This window comes from Cygnus olor, chromosome 19, assembly GCF_009769625.2.
Source record: "Cygnus olor isolate bCygOlo1 chromosome 19, bCygOlo1.pri.v2, whole genome shotgun sequence".
Lineage (NCBI taxonomy): Eukaryota > Metazoa > Chordata > Aves > Anseriformes > Anatidae > Cygnus > Cygnus olor.
Window position 1 is genome coordinate 103,657 of NC_049187.1, and position 15,832 is coordinate 119,488.

At 49.4% G+C, this 15,832-nt stretch overlaps 1 protein-coding gene across 1 annotated transcript in view; it reads right to left on the reverse strand.

The window, feature by feature from the left end:
* The window catches only part of LOC121057283 (dual specificity testis-specific protein kinase 2-like), a 45,183-nt gene extending 39,059 nt beyond the window's left edge, over nt 1-6,124 (reverse strand). Inside the window, exon 1 of the mRNA XM_040531177.1 lies at nt 6,022-6,124. The gene's annotated coding sequence lies outside the window, so the exon portion shown is untranslated. The remainder of the gene's footprint in view (nt 1-6,021) is intronic.
* Nucleotides 6,125-15,832: the final 9,708 nt, after the last annotated feature.

Here is a 15,832-nt window from a genome sequence, read left to right on the forward strand (position 1 = left end):
TTGAGTGATCTCCCTGTCCTCAGCTCAACCCTGGAGCCCTATCCATTGTATTTTCTCCCTCTTTTCCTTTGAGCAGGGGGAGTGAGAGAGCTGAGGAACTCGGCTGCCCACGTGAGTAAAACCACCACAACTGCTGAATTCACTCCAGAACCTTTGCAGATGTGCCACCTCAGACCAAACCATCCCCATGCTGGGCAGGGCAGCGCGACAGAAAGGAGACAGTGGTGGGTCCCCAAGCAGGAGGCATCTTGGCAACAGACTTGAGTCCAGCTGGGGACACAGAGCTGCTGGTACACCTGTTGTGGGACCCTGCTATGTCAGAGGGGTCATCCTGGGAAAAATTCTGCTCCTTGTAAGCTTAAGAAGCCCCTGGCACTTTTTTCCTCTTGCATAATTTTCAGTCTCCCACCCAAGCAGGACTATAGTAAATATCCAGCAGATAAAGCTGAAATCCAGTTAGAGCATTTCAGACGTTATTTTTCTGAGCAGTTGGCTCACCCAAACACTAGGGCTGAACAACTGATCTCTCCAGACAGCTTAAAAGAAATTATTGAAAGACAAAGAATTTGAAGCAAATTGTCTCAGTCTTTCATAGATAAGGGGAAGAAAAAGGTTTTTCTGCTTCTTAGCCTTCTTCTTGCAACAAAATAAAGAAAAATCATTTCAACAGGCTTTGCAGAGAGTGCCGTGCTTTGAAGGTTTATCAGTGCTGGAAAAATGTAACTTTTAGACCTGATTTCATTGCAGGATGCAACTGAAACACAGAAACAGACCTTCCCTTTTCAAACTACACAAAGTTTGAGGTAATTAATCCTCTTAGATACATCAGCATTAAAGAAGGCTCATTTCAGTTAGCCCACTTCTCAGTCTCTGCCACCCAAAACTTCACAGGTACTCATCAGCACAGTAGCCAACCACGCATCTATGCTATCCTGGCTGCACTGACAGGCCAGCAACATGCAGTCTTCAGGACTGTATTGCAGCAAAGAAATGTGACTGAGACTCCAGGTTTTAGGCAATGGCAGCGGGGTTTGTTTTGTTTTTTTTTTTTTAATTGGAAACACAAATAGATTAGTTCACTTCATACTCTAAACAAAGCTAACAAAGCTCCTAAATGCCAAAGGCCGGCAAGAGAGCACCAGTGGGCATGGAGACTCTCTTATCTGTATGTAGGGTCTAAAACCACAATCTACCTGCTGAAGGCTGTATGAGATAATTTAAAAGCCTCTGGTTTGAGATGAAGGTAACCAGATCCAACTCTGTACCACAGACGAGTGTTTTCCCAGAAGTTCAGCATCTCCACAGCACTTTCAAGCAGTGCATCCCTGCTCTGTGCTCATCCCTCGCCCAGACTCCTGTAGCTTGGCTGCGCAGAGCTGGGGAGATGGTCCCAGCCAGCAGCCTTCAGGTCAAGTCTTGCAAGAGAGAGGAATAAGAGTGCTCACATCCTCCTGTGTCAGGGTGGAGTTTGTCAGTCTGACTCTTTGGCACACAGCAACACCCCTGAGGCATCCCACATCTCCGGCCAACTTGTTCCAGGACCCACCTTGACACCTCCCACACACACATACACGCTGCCATGGAGTGCCGATGTGGCACAGGACATATCCAGCTCCTCCTTGCACCTCTGAAGCTCCATCCCAACCGCTCTGGGAGGCCAAGTTGGGCTTCTCAAAAGCTCCCTTACAGCACCAGATGTGCCCTGAGACAGTGAGCCTAGGTGTAGGACAGCCAGCTGCTGGTGCAGGGCCAACGAAGGATTCATATCTGTCAGCTGCAGAGTTCTCAGACTCTGAGGCTGCACAAACACATCTGGCTCCTGTTTCAGCAGTGCTGCCATGGGGACACAGACTGGGGGACACCACTGCCAGCATCAATAGTCTGAACTGAGCTTGCGTCGAACAGCCAGGGCTACTCTCCCCTTTTTCTCTGCTCTGAGCTTTCCTCTTGCTGCTCCTTGTCATATCTAATCCACCAGGGGCTTATTAAAAACCCAGTGACTTATGGGAGGTTTAACTTTCCCATAGCTGGCTGACAAGCTGCCCAGATCTCCTGTACACCTCAGGAAGGCAGGCTACCCCTACTAGGCAAATCAATCATTTACTCCACTTAAATCCGTTTCTCCATGTAATGCTATACAAACAAGCAGTATTTGCACTACAACACATCATAAGAAGTTTCTAAAGGCAAGCAAGCTGTTTCCAACAGCTCCCCACACAACATCACAGCCAACTAATGCCAGGGACACTGAATGCAGCAAGTCTCCAAGGAATAAGTTCTCACTCAGCATCTCCCAAAGGACCACAGAAACCCAGAAAGAGAAATAGATTTGTACCTAAGACATTTTCTTAGCAATGTAACAAAGCAGACTGAATCCCTAGAGCAATACCAGCTCCATACAGTTCATAAGCATTACTAGTCCAGTACCACAAAGCAGGAAGACTTTGTTATTGCTAAGAGATGGAAAAACTAAGGCTAAAACATTTAAAAGCAAGTTAAGTAACTTGCCACATGATGAGCCCTGTTAAGGTAGGATGTCAAGCCTGAGCTTCGAGGAGGGAGAAGGACTCCACTTGCCCCCAGGCTTACAGAAAAGGCTCTGCTCATTTGCCTTCCAGGGTCTCACTTCCTGTGGCTCAGTTGAGCACAGAAGAGCAGTTCCTGCAGGGAATTTCACACAAGTGCCCTTCCTCAAAGCCAGATGCCTTTTCTCTATTTCTGAGCAATCTGCAAGGGAACATCTCGGCCAGGTCAGACTGAATTGCATCTAGTGGACATGATGAATTTACATTCTTACCTGAGGATGCTCAGTCACATCTAGAACACAGGAAGTGCAGAGCATTGCAGGAGGCTTGCTACCTCCTGAGAATGCCTTTTCAAATTCCAGTATTTTTTTTCAACAGGGGACCTACTTGATAACTGATGATGTTTTGTATTGAATAGCTCTTAATGCATGTTTTTTCTTCTTCGAATCTGCCCAATAAACCTTTTGAAACTACATAAACTTTAGCACCAGAATATACTTTGGTCAGAAGCTGCATAGCTTGGTAGCGTGGCTCATTGTGCCTCATCAGTACTGCCCACTGTAGTGTCTCTTCACACACACCCCTAACATCACTCCATCCTCCCTAGACCAACCTTGAGAGACTAGGTTTGTGGGGCACAGGCTCCCAAAACGGCAGACTTGTGACCACAGTGGCTTTGTGCACCGGAATGCAGCTGCCTCTCCAGCCCCCTAGCCAGCCTACGCCCTGAGATGACCTCACTGGTGGATACTACTGGTGCCTGCTTTTACACCAAGCAGAGAGAGCAGTAGCTCTTACCTCAGCAAAGAGAAACCTCAGCAGAAATTGACCTGTCAAGGAGGAGGCTTGTGAAGACATGGCTCATGCAGCATAACTCTCCCTGGACATCATGGGCCATTTACACCTATTGTAATTCTAGCACCTTCAATTCCTTACAGCTGTAAGTTTGTTGACTCACAGTACAAGAACTTTTTCTAAACTCAACCGCTCATCCCATTAAAGCAAGACAGGTCAGAATTGCCTGTGCTGTTAATGTCACTGAGGACAAGGGAAGAAATGAGCACTGGCCAACCACTTGTTAAATGGCTGCAGTGACATTTCAGACTTGCTGGCCACAGGTTTACGTCTCTGGCCTTAATCACTCACAGTAAATAACAGATGGGACAGGAGCCAAAGCAGTTGCTATCAATGCTCAAAGTTGAAAGTGGCTTCAGAAACTCTGCTCCAAGCCAAAACCCTGTAGCCTTACTTTCCATAAAGACAAGCTACTACTTTATATGAAGTTTTCATTGCAAAATCTACCTTTAGAGAAGAGGGAATATGCAAGACCTAAATGATAGGAATGACCCAGAAGTGTTTTCTTTAAAGGCCCAGAAGCCCTGATGTGTCAAACTCCAGCTGAATAAGGCTCCCAGCCTTTCAGATGAAAAACAGCTTCAGTGCTCATAAGACAGACAAGCAGTATGTTTCTACATACAGAAAGAAGCAGGGAGGTGACAAGAAAATCACAGCTTCTGCCTCCTACCCTTGTCTCACAGGGGCTTCCCTATTTACACACCATGACCTCCAGGTAACTCCCATGTCAATTCCCAAGCACAGATGCATTGGGGTGCAATCTAACGAGACTGAGAATGCTCCTGAAAGCTTTGCCAACTGGTGTTGAAAGGTGCTTTGATTGTGAGAGGACCTCCAGCTGCTGAACGCAATGAGCTTACACATTGCTTTGGGACCCTCTGAAATGGCACAAACTACAGATTGCATCACACCATAAGTTCAGGGGGTTATTAACTTAAAGAGAAAATAGTAACAAAATATCAACAGCAAGCATCAGCAGTGGGGCCTGCTGAGGGATTTATGGAACAAAGAGGACATTGCCTGGCAAGCCAGTGAGGCAGAGACACTGGAAACACAGCTGTACCTCATCACCATACACAGCCTCCATGTCTGGCACAGGTAGCAATGTTCCTGCAAGAGCACCTCAGCAGAGTAAGACACGATGGAAAACAGACAAGGAAATACAATTTGGGCGCCCTCCGTGACTGAGCCCCAGCTCCAGCCAAACACAGTGGAAGGATGTGGGATGAGTGAACTGCAGGACCCTATCAGGGTTCTCATTGTTGCCTGATCTTTTTGATGCTTGAAGGTCCATTTTGTGATTAACTGACATCCCAGTGCATCTCTCAGCCTCACTGCTCAGGTCCAGCTTGACTTTACTTTTTTTTTTTGGTCTGGGGACAGTACACTGTAACGTTTACCTTGTGATTTATAATCATCCACATACAGGTACGTCTGCTTTGTTCACTTCAGCTCCAGCTGTCATTTGTTTAGCCCCTTGCAGGTTTGTGCCATGCTGTGACTGACCTTGCAAGATAACTGCAATCCGTTCACAACACTCAGTGCTGCCTTTTTATCATTTGTTTACCCCACACTTTTACCTACACTTTGCATGCAGATTTTACATAGCCTCCAGTTCAGTTTCCCCTATTGAGCGACTCTTTTCTTAAGAAAAACAAGATGCATTTGGGATTGAAGCTGAGGCAGGATCCTCCAGGCCCTGAGTGTGCTCTCTCCTCAGTACTGTTTCTACACTGAAATTGCTGAACTTGTCAGAGAAATGGAAGAACGAGGCCCTGGGCATGCTGGAAAGGAAAGGGCAGGGGAAGCAGGACCTTTTCTGCAAAGCAGAGACTGGGCTGAAAACACAGTTCTCCTTCAGCAAACCAATTTGAGCCAGAATTGTGCAAGCAACATCAGAAGCAAATTACTTGTTTGGACATAAGGAGGGGTGGAATGGAGCAGCAGCCCAGGAGTTTCATGCACAAGCACAAACTGTTTTCTTGCTCCCTTAGTATCTACTTCTTTACTGCAGTCTTCCAAAATGCCCACATTTAATTTAATTCTCTAAATTAAAACCATAGACAGTGTTAGAGACATTGATCTCTGCAGACCACCAAGCAGGTCCCAGGAGCAGCAGCAGATGGGAGATCACCCAGCTTTGCCCAGTCCTCAGCTCAGGATCAGCTCAGGCTTGAGGACACGCTGAACCGCTCATCTCCCCAGGCTGCTCCTCCTCACCACTGCCCTCCCACACGGCTCTCCCCCACCCCCTGTCCAACTCAGCCTCGCCACTCAGGGGGCTGTAGGATAAAGTCGGGATCTCGCGACTAAAACCAGCTCAGCCTCCTTCCCTTGAACTCGTCTGGGATGAATTGACAAAAGCGTCCCCTTACGGCTTTTTCGAGAGCTGCTGGAGGCGGCTGCCCGGAGATGCACCGGCGGGGCTGCCGTGCTCCGCTCCCCCCGCTCCCGCTCCCTTAAAGTCTCGCTAGAAAAGAGGAAGGAAAGTCCGGGGGTGCTTCGGTAGCTGCGGGGAGCGGGGCTGCCGCAGGCTGAGCTGCCTCGTGCCCCAGGGGCCCGCTCCGAGGCGCCAGGAGCCCCCCGGCAGCAGGCGCCGGCCGAGGCTCGGGGAGCGGTGGGGCGCACGCCGCGGACTCACCTGCTCCTGTTGGGACCCGCCGGGCCGCCCTCCCCACAGCGGCCTTCGGCGCGGCTCGGCACGGCTCGGCACAGACCCCGCCGCACCGGCGTGAGCCCGCGCGGCCCCGCCCCTCGCGCCGTGCACTGCCCCCCCCTCGCGCCGCGCCCCCCAGGGAAGGCCTAACGCCGCCGGTAGCCCCCGCCGGGCTCCCCGCAGGTGCCGCGGCCCTTCCCTGGGCAGCAGCCCTTCAGCCGGGCCCGCAGCCGCCGTTAGCCCCGAGCACAGCCACCGTCCAACATCGGCAGCGCGCATACCCAGCTCACGGCTCTTCTAACAGCTGCCCCCCCACCCCACCTCCTTCAAGCAGAGTGAGGGTGCCCCCTCCTGGTCAAGAATTTCCCCCCCCCCCAGCCCGTGGTGGGGCTGTGGTTTGCTGAGCAGGCTCCTGCCCCAGGCAGCACACTTGTGGCCAGTGCTGAGAGCTGCTCAGAGCAAAGGCCATTCAAATTCCAGACATGCCACATGTGGACATGTCTATCTCACGTGAACACCACTGTTAGACCCTGAACTAATTAATGGAGACAGACTCCTGCACTAGGGCTTCGCAGTACTTGCATGAAGCCAGAGGAGTTTGTGCACCCCCAGACTGAGGGGTCTATTTCTATTGCTATTTCTGTCTCTGACTACAGGCCAAGTCTTCTGAACTCTCCAGTGGCTCAGGCTCCTTGTCCAGCTGGTGCCAGCCCTGTCCCATCACTGCCAGGACAAAGGTCAAGGGCAGCTGTGCAGCACCCCTCACCAAGGGCTCCAGCTATCCACCTGCATGGGCAGGGTAACCCCCCTCACTTGTGCAATAGACACCACTCTGTTTCTCCACTGATACAAATACTGCTGTGACATGGGGTGAAGATACCCTGCAAACTTCAGCAAACCCCAGTATAAGAGCACCCAGCAGTCATTTAAGTCACCTGATGAGGATAAGACAATCAAAAATCTGTGTTGTACATAAGAGGGAGGCAGCTGTGACTAGAGAGACGCAGCTGATGACAAGAGAGGCTGGGCAGCCACAGCCAGAAACATCAGTGCCATCCCATTGACTCCAGTGTGCTCCAGAGCAGGATGAGGCTCCCAGGACAGAAACGTGCTTAGCCCTCCACAGTGCTCCTGTCTTGGCCTCCATCACACCCAGCAGCAGGGACTGGGGAGGGCCACAAGCAGTCCCTGCCCTCTCCTCTACCACTGCCAGCTCCCAGGGGATGATCCATGCTGTTGCAGCCGGAGGCACATGGAGTCAGGAGCAGCATTTATCCCAGGGAGTGACTCGTGGTGCAAGGGGGAGCATGTGGAGCAGTCATGCTGGCTGTCATGGGTGAGAGTCCTTAAATCCTGTCTTCAGAGGGATCAACCAGCCATGGTGGTTTCCTCACAAGAGAATGAAATCAGGTGGAGCAAAGACGACTGGTTGGATATGGCAGGTGCTTCATTTTAGGGGTGTCACAGAGCTTCTTCCTGTGAAGCACCACGGGACACCCTCAATACAATGACACTTCACACTGGAACAGCACACTGACATGTGGAGAGGAACATCTACCTGCTGTCTTCAAGAGAGTTTTGTCCAGATCTCCCCAAGCCCCAGACATGATGCCTTGAAGCCCCTCCTACTTCCATATGATGACCCTCAACAAGGAAAGCAGCAGAAATCCTTTCTCTCCAGGGTGCTGCATGGCTGTCCAGGAGCCCACAGTGGAGCAGGTGGATGTGGCCTGGAGGAGGCTGCGGCCCATGGAGAGCCCCCGCAGGAGCAGGCCCCGGGCCGGAGCTGCAGCCCGTGGAGAGGAGCCCACGCAGGAGCAGGGGTCTGGGGGGAGCTGCCGCCCGTGAGGTACTCGTGCTGGAGCAGTTTGTTCCTGACAGAGGGACCCCGTGGTACGGACCCATATTGGAGCAGTTATTGAAGAGCTGCTGCCTGTGGGAAGCCCATGTAGGATCAGTTTGGGAAGGACGGCATCCCGTGGGAGGGACCCCATGTTGGAACAAGGGAAGAGTCACTGTGAAGGAGCGGCAAAGTTGAAGCATTAGGAACTGACCACAGCCCCCATTTCCCTGTGCCGCTTTAGGGGGGAGGATGTAGAAGAAGGTGGATGGAGGGGAGGGTGTTTTAGTGGTTTTTTGTTTGTTTGTTTGTTTGTTTTAGTTTCTCACTGCTCTAGCTTGTTAGAAATAGGTAATAAGTTACATTAATCTCCCTACGCTGAGTCTGTTTTGCCTGTGATGATAATTGTTGAGTGATCTCCCTATCCTTATCTCAGCCCTTGAGCCCTTTCCATTGCATTTTCTCCCTCTTTTCCTTTAAGGAGGGGGAGTGAGAGAGTGGTTGTGGTGGAGCTCAGCTGCCCAGCTGGGTAAAACCGCCACACCTGGCAGGTTGTCAAGGATGTTCTTTTCTGTGTGCTTGCTGTCACTGAAGTAACTAAGGAAAGGTCGAAGGGTGTCACTGGAGGCGTTGAGAAGACTCTCATCTGAAGCCCAGTCTGGTCCCTTAGTTGATGGTCACCAAGTGGTTCTGGGGATTTCTATGCCAGCTAGCAGTCATACTGCCTCATTGGGAACACCTCAGGTGACAGCTGCCTGTCCTCCACACTGGAGATCTTTGCAGGTGGGTGTTGAAAGACCATTTGACAGAACCACAGGTGTGACAGCCAAAGCCAGGATTTGGTCCCAAAGCATCAGCCTAAAAAGGAGCCTCTGGCAGGTACAAAAAACACTAATGGAAAAGTTCCAACATATAGAAAAACCCTCTGCTGAGGACAGACAGAGGGGCCCTGGTGTGCCAGAGAATGGAGGGCCACTTTGCCCCTGAGTAAGGGAGCCCTGGGAACTCCAGCTGGGCCTGCAGCAGGGTAACAGAGGAAGAAAGGGACTTGAGATGTCTAAGCGCATGCCTTTTTTGGACCCAAATTCAAGGGAAGGCTATGCTCTCCAGAGCACAGCCCCACATCACTCTGTAGGTTAGTGCCACGTAAGATATTTGTTCCTTTTATGCTCCTTGGGAGGCTTCTTCTAGAAATAAGACTTGTGCAATCATACTGCCTCTGCCTGTTTGTTCTGCCCCAGACAATTTGGGGGCTCATTTGCCATTTCAGCCACATTTAACAGAAGGCTCAAGACCTCAGAAGTGCTTGGTTTGGTGAAAACAAGCAGCACATGGGGAAGTGAGACCATTCTTGTGCTCCCAGTGTAGGAGGTGCTGCAGCATGAATTCACCCCATCACAGACATTACAGAATCCACATCCCAGAGTAACTGCCTTGAAATCTAGTAGTAGGAAAGGTTCTGGTAGGAGCTTGCCCCTTCTTAAACACTAAAAACAGCACTGCAGAGTACCCAACTGGAAGAAGTCCTTACAGGAAGTACCTAGTCAGCACAGTGACTGTTCATATCTGCCAAAACATCTGCTGCAGCTCCTCTTGCCAACATGGAACAACCAGATTGTTGACAGCTGAGTAGAATACCATGGAATTCTGGGTTCTGCCATAAGGGGGAAGTTTATAGCTTGAGAAATTGTGTGCAGAGACTCTTCTCATACCCCAGAGGGGGAAAACCATGGCCATGTGTCACCCTGCAGGGCACTACGGCTTACATTGGTGCTTTATGCAAGCCTGAGGTTTCCATTGAGCCCATGTCCCACAACAATGCATAAACCTCCCACCAGCTCACCGCACAGCTGCACTGGGCTACACACACCTATGTGAGCAGCTGCCTCCAGGACCTTGTCCTTGAACATCCTAGAGGGCTGATAACATCACTGCCTTTTAGCCTGAGCAGAGAAAGGCATGTTTTCCCTTGGCACATCCCCAGGCTGCATGATCTGCTGCACACTGCACAGAGGTGGGAGAGGCCTGGGCTCCAGTGGGTAGTGGCACGCGCAGGGAGAGACCCCAGCCTCTCCTCTTCTGCCTGCAAAGCGCAATGCTCACCGATTGCTCTGTGCTGTGAGCCACTCATGGCAGAAATAAACTCTCAGTCAGCACGGAGTCACAGCATGGCTGAGGCTGGAAGGGACCTCCGGGTCCATCCAGACCAATTCGTACTCAATCCGAGCCACCCAGAGCAGTCTGCCCATGGTCACATCCAGGTGGCTTTTAAAGATCTCCAATGAGGGAGACTCCACAAGCTGTCTGGGCAACTGGATCCAGTGCTCCATCACCTGAACAGTAAAGAAGCGCTTCCCAGTGTTCAGACAGAATCTCGTTTAGACAGCACTATCAGCCCACTCACTCCTGCTCACGGGCAAGTCCACATTTTTTGGCTTACGCAAATCACCCTTAGCCCCAAAAAGACTGCACCCTCCTGTGAAACACAACAGCCAAGTGGAGCCTCGCTCCAGACTGGGCTTTAGGGCACTTATTGCAGGGTGAATTTGGAGCAATGGACACCTGCCAGAGCAGCAGACTGCTCCGGTTAATAAAAGACAACAGTGAAAGTACAATTTCTGGTGGACAGAGCGCATCACCAGCACTTTCACCAGGCTGCACAGCAGCCAAGTTCTCCTTCCAGCTTGTGCTCGCTCCTGCCTGCAGCGTGGAGCTGCGGGTCCTGTCAGGATCCTCGTCACCAAGTGCCACTAGCAGATTTGGTGGACCGCAAAGCACCTGTCACAGTCTCTCCCAAGGCAGTGGTGTCCAGAGTCATGGCCTGCACAAGCGCAGTACTGGTGAATGCAGCAGTGACTGACAGACACAGCCGTGTGCGCCTGGGCTCGGCTCCATGGGATCCAGCCCCTCAGCTCTCCTGCAGCAGCGCACACCTCTGTGGCAGTTCAGCCACATTGCTCCTCAGCTAGCAGCCTTGTCAAGGTCACCGTGCTGCTAAACCTGCTGGCACAAACTACACATTGCCTTCTGTACCCTAGGCTCACCAGCATATCGCACAGCTCCATTTGCTACACTTCCTAGGGACCTGGTTTCCTTGCATTTCCAGTCCTGCAGTGCTCAACTTTGGCTCAAAGCAGCAGCTAGCACAGCCTTGGAAGCATACACTCAGAGCTCCACAGGGACAAAAGCAGCAAGAAACAAGATCAAACCTCTCCTCTGCCAACCACCAGGCCAAAAAAATGATTAGGTCAGCTGAAATAAAAGGGCCTGCAGAATCAGGAAAGGCATATTAGCAAAGAGCATGCTCTCTTCCAGAGCATTAGGATCCACAGGCTGCATCTGACACACAGGTCCCTGTCCAGCTCCTAGCTGGGGCAAGCAGGATCTGCCAGAGCAGCAACCTCTGCACCAGCACCTCTCAGCCAGACACCTCAGTCCTCTGCATCACATCATCCGCTGCATGACTGCCTCCATCACTCACCCTGAGTGGACATACACCCTGCATGCTAACAGATCTGCCTCACAGCATTTTCCAAGGCTACACCATTTCTTTAATCCAGACCCCACCAGAAAGTACAGCCATACACTCTCCACACTTCCACTGCTCCTCCCCTCTGCCTTGTGCTGGCACAAACCTCTACGTAGACTGTGTTTTGAACCAGACCTGAAGACTGATCCCTCAGAAAATTAATTCAATGGGAGGAATGAGAAAATATTTTTCAGCTGGCTCAGCTCCCTGGTCCTGCTTATTACCCAGGAGCACAAACCTGTGTATGGGATTGAACCCAACAAGCATCAGAATATGAATAGGATGCCCCTTCTCCAGCACAAACCTGAACAAACACAAGGTCAGGCAACCTCGGCCTTGCTGCAACTGCGGGACCCGCTTCCCACCTCTGCTGTAAGAATATTCAATGTCCCCCTTTTTGAATCCTTGACCACCTCCTCCAGTATTTTTTCCACTTGCACCACAAGCTGAAGCACAGGGACCTTTTCCAAAATAAAGACTGCACTTTTTGTTCCACAGGATGCTCCAGGATGCTAGCTGAAAGCAGGGGAAAGGACACAGTGTTCAAATACACCGTATCCTCACTCTCAGCAAGACTAATCCAAGCTAGCAGTGATGCTGTTCCCTGCTGTCAGCAACAAGCAGACACAAAATTGCAGACTGGTTGAAGCACCTCAGGTCCATGTGATCCAACCTCCTGCTCACACAGGGTAACCCAGAGCCGCCTGCCCAAGACCATGTCTAGATGGGTTTTGAATATATCCAAGAATGGAAGAAGCTCCACAACCTCTCTGGGCAACCTGTGCCAGTGTTCTGTCACCCGCACATAAAGAAGTGTTTCCTGATCTTCAGATGGAACCTCTTATGTTCCCACTGGTGCCCGCTGCCTCTTGGCACTGGGCACTACTGAAAAGAGCCTGCCTCTATCCTCTTGGCACCCTCCTGTCCTGGCTTTGGCTGGGATAGAGTTAGTTTTCTTCATAGAGGCTTGTATGATGCTGTGTTTTGGATTTTCAATGAAAACAGTGCTGATAACACAATGTGTTCAGTTGTTGCTGAGCAGTGCTTACAGAGTCAAGACTTTTCTATTTCTTGTGCTGCCCTGCCAGCGAGGAGGCTGGGAATGCACAAGAGCTGGGAGGGGACACAGCCAGCACAGATGGCCCAAACTGGCCAAAGCAATATTCCATACCATATGGTTTCATGCTCAGCAATAAAAGCTGGGGTAAAAGAGGATGGGGAGAGGGTGCGTTTAGGGCAATGGCGTTTGTCTTCCCAAGAAACCGTTAACTTGATGAGCTCTTCTTTCTAGGAATTGGCTGAACACCTGCCTGCCAATGGAAAGTAGCAAATGAATTCCTTGTTTTGCTTTGCTTGTGCATGTGACTTTTGCTTTACCTAGTAAACTGTCTTTATCTCAACCCATGAGTTCTCGCACTTTTACCTTTCCGATTCTCTCCCCTATCCCACGTGGGGAGAGCGAGCAAGTGGCTGTGTGGTGCTGAGCTGCCTGGTGGGACTAAACCACCGTACCTCCCTTCAGGTATTTGTACACATAAATAAGATTCCCTCTGAGCCTTCTCCTCCTCAGGCTGAGCAGTCAGAGGAACATGGGGAAGGCAAGTCAGGCAGAGCTAACAGGAACCACTGCAGTTTGACAATTCAAGGAGGCTGCACTAACATTTGGCCATGTTGGTGAGACACTGTCAGCTCTCCATCTCAGTCATGCCTCACTAGGGAATGTGTTCCAACATGCAGTGCACCCAACAGCTCTGCTGTTTCCCCACAAAGCCGCTGGGCTGAGCAGCAATGCAGGCCTGCTGAGGAAGTCTTTGTGCATCTGAAAGTATTTGATCATAAAGGCATTCTCGGATTTTTTTAATAAAGGAAGACAGACATCCTACTTCCTCCAAAGAGGGAATCGGAAGTTGTGTAATTACTAGGTGCAGAACTGTTTATATCTGACCATATGCTCAGACCCTCTTCCTATTTTCAACAGGTTTGAACATCCCACTTCAGTAGTGACAGCTAGGACCAAAGGACCTTTACACCATCCATTCTTTAGCTGACAACAGAAATCAATCCACAGAAAGACAGTGCAGTACCACAGACTATTGGAGTAAGACATACTGCTCAGCTCAGACAAGACAAGTATCTGTTCTCTCCACTTTCACAGAACAGGAACTTAGAAATAATTAACCTGTAGCAGACAGAGGAAGGATTTACATAATTTTAAATGAATAGACAAAATAAAAATAGAGGCTTCTAAAAATACAGGACTGTTGTGCTTGGGTCAAGAGGTCTTTTCACATCCCCCCTGCTCTTTTATCACACTGTTTGTCTTCTGAGGCCAACGACCTCACCAAGGGATACCTGAAGGGGATTCTCCAGCTGGACCTGGTAATCTGAAAGTAACACTACAGAGAGACTTTCCTTTTCATTTTATTATTTTTGAGTGAGTTCAGTATTATTGACAGGAGAGAGACAAAAACAGATTATTTCTTTCTCTTTTCAGATCTTGGAAATCCTTTGGCTCTTTATATATCCACAAGCAAGTATTTTCATTTCTGAAGCCATTATTCTACTAGGATTGGTTTACACAAAAGGCATTATAGGAAAAAAAATTTACTCACCCTAGGAGCCTTTGCCCTCATCACCTCACGATTTCCCCAAACTCTTCATAAAGCTCAGCAAAGAGAATAATTACTTTCTTCTTCCTTTAAAGTCCTGGATGACACACCTCACAGCCATTTCTTGTTGCCTAACACTGCAAAGCTCTTTGGGACAGAATTTAGCTAAATAGTACTCTTAAAAATAAAGCCTATTCCTGCTGTACAGCACAGCCTTCACCCTGAGCCCACAAAGAACCTGCTCAAAGGACCATTTCCAGCCCTTCCTCTCCACTGCAAAAGCAAACAATTTCCTGCTAATGTATTTAGTTTTCTTTGTATCAGTTCACATTTTAAATTAAGACAAGTCTGAAGAATGCCCAGTGTTCTACGAAATGGAAAAGACTCCATGTCAAATCCTTCTCCTTTCTAAAGAGCTGGGAAGAAAGTTGTTTGAACCACATCTTTTGCAGAAATCAAAATTCTCTGGACCATTGTTCCCAACAGGTTTAAAGACAATAGTCCAATGAAATCAGAGATTTCAAAATCTTAAAATGAAAGTTTACTAAAAACACAAACCCTGGAATGCAGGAAATTAATCAGAAAATAAAGTAATTGAAATATTGCTCAGAACGCCCCTCCGTATCATATTTTAATTCTATTAAATTCATAAAGCATAACGCAGTTTAAGTTGCCATACACTAAAACCCACTTTTTCAATCAAATGTCCAGTCTGTCAAGGGTAAGTTGAACTTATGCAAGTTTTGGAGAAGTGGCCAGGATCTCTTCACACCTGCTCAGGCAGGAACTTGAGTATGAACTCAGCAGTAGAAAAGCCCCTTTGTCATCTGTTCACTCACCACCTGAGGCTCTGCTGTTCTCTGAACATCCCAAGACAGGCTTCATTTAACTTCAACCTTGTCTTGTGACCACCTGAACCAGACCAGTCTTGCATACTGTGGTTGCCAATATGTGGCTGCAGACGGTAACAGTAGACATGAAAAATCTACCGGTTTTGTAGTTTCCCACCTATGACCACACCCTTTGGATCTTCTTCCCATAACAGCTCCTTTGGTCTTCAGTAAGCTAAAACTCTTCTATAAAATAAACTTCCACAACATTCACAGACATCTCGTAAAGTGTCTGCAACATTTTAAATAAGCTGACAAAATCCAGTAGCCTCCATCACTAGATGCTTCTTCCTATCTTCATACACTCTTCCTATTGGTCCTTTGGGGTAAAACTAGGCCCCTATTTATTTATTAGCATGTTCATACAGCACTCAGCATAACAAGATTGAGCTAGGTCACAGGTACGTCTGGGTTTACTTACAGACATACTAACAGGTCCAGCCCTGCCCACTTTGCAACACAACTTTATCCATTACACATATCCCCAAGGGCATGCTGGTCTGATGGAAATCCTCTTGGACCTCTATCTGGAACCAAAAACCTAAAGAATTCACCCATTAAATGACTTTAACGGCTGTTTAGAGAGCTGCTCCCGACTTGCTGTCAGAACAGGGTACACTCTCTCCCTGACCTCACCACAGAGCCACCAGTGTATCACCACCACAGTGACATTCTCTGATCCTGTCACACACTTACAGGCTCCTGCCAAGAGTGAGGGGTATCATCCACACCTCTTCCCATCTGCTACTCCTTCACTCACCACTCCTCATCTGACTGGTAGACGTGAGCCGAAGCCTACCATGGTTCCTGGCCCTTGCCCTGAGTTCCTCCTGCACTGTTACCACTTTTTTTTTTCCCCCCTCTCACGTCCAAGCGCTGTACGGCCCAGCTGCTGTGTGCTCTGTGTGAAGGCAGGGCTGAGCTTTTA